The sequence below is a fragment of the Capsicum annuum genome, unplaced genomic scaffold (assembly GCF_002878395.1).
Source record: "Capsicum annuum cultivar UCD-10X-F1 unplaced genomic scaffold, UCD10Xv1.1 ctg75115, whole genome shotgun sequence".
NCBI lineage: Eukaryota > Viridiplantae > Streptophyta > Magnoliopsida > Solanales > Solanaceae > Capsicum > Capsicum annuum.
This window is the reverse complement of record NW_025885285.1, coordinates 7,591-8,640: the sequence shown is the minus strand read 5'-3', so window position 1 is coordinate 8,640 and position 1,050 is coordinate 7,591.

The window sequence follows — 1,050 nt, the reverse complement described above, 5'->3', positions numbered from 1 at the left end:
TTTACATTATGAGAATTGATATTCTTAATGAACTGAAAGTGATTGACTAATTATATGATCACTCATATGTGTTATTGTACTTATTTCATGCTCTCATGATTATGATGATTTTCTTTGGGCTATGTGAGTCTTTCATACATCCTGCATATTTCTTATAAATATTTATGATGATGATGTTTATACAACTACATACACCCCTATATACTTGGTTTTTTTCCATGGTACTGACCCACATCTTTGGATATGGGCTACATTTTCTCGGAATGTAGGTTCAGGTGCTCAGTTTCAGGTTCGACAGTGATTCTTCCGGCACACTGTTCTACATCCTTTGTTGTAGTGAGTCTTCATGTTCCGAAGACGAGATGTCTGATGTTGGTTTCACGGAATTGTTTACATTTGATAACTGAGTATGAGTCAGTTGGGGCATATCTCAATGTCTCACTGATTTTATTGATTTTCTTAGAGGCTTGTCAGACTAGTATAGATGTTGGGAGTTGACTAATAAGTCGAATTTTGTTATCTTTCTAAAATTCTTTTATTTTTGGATGATGATTACTCTGTTGATATTTGAGGGTTATTTATGGAAACCCCATTGATTTGTGCTGAATTGAATGAAAATGGCTCAAATGGTTAGCTTGGGGCTACTCATTGCCTCAAGCACCGTGTGATGCTCCGGGACCCATTTTCCGAGGCGTTACATTATGTTCATCTAAATTCTATTTAGTTTAGATAGAATTCAATAATTCAGTATTGATGGCATACTTAAATTTCTCTAATATGAATTTTAAATTTAGTAGAGGGCTTACAGGGTTAGCTTGATACTACTCATAGTCTTGAGCACTGTGTGACGTCTCGGGACCCATTTTTTGGCCTTTACAAACTTGGTTTTAGAGCCAAAGGTTTAAAGAGTTCTAGGGAGTTAGACAAGCCACATTACGTAGAGCTTTGATCATGGGTGTGAAGCACGCCACATTTACGAATGAGTGGCTACGAGATGATTTAGGAAATCATCATTTTTCTTTCATGATCAATCATGCTTACAACAGTCTC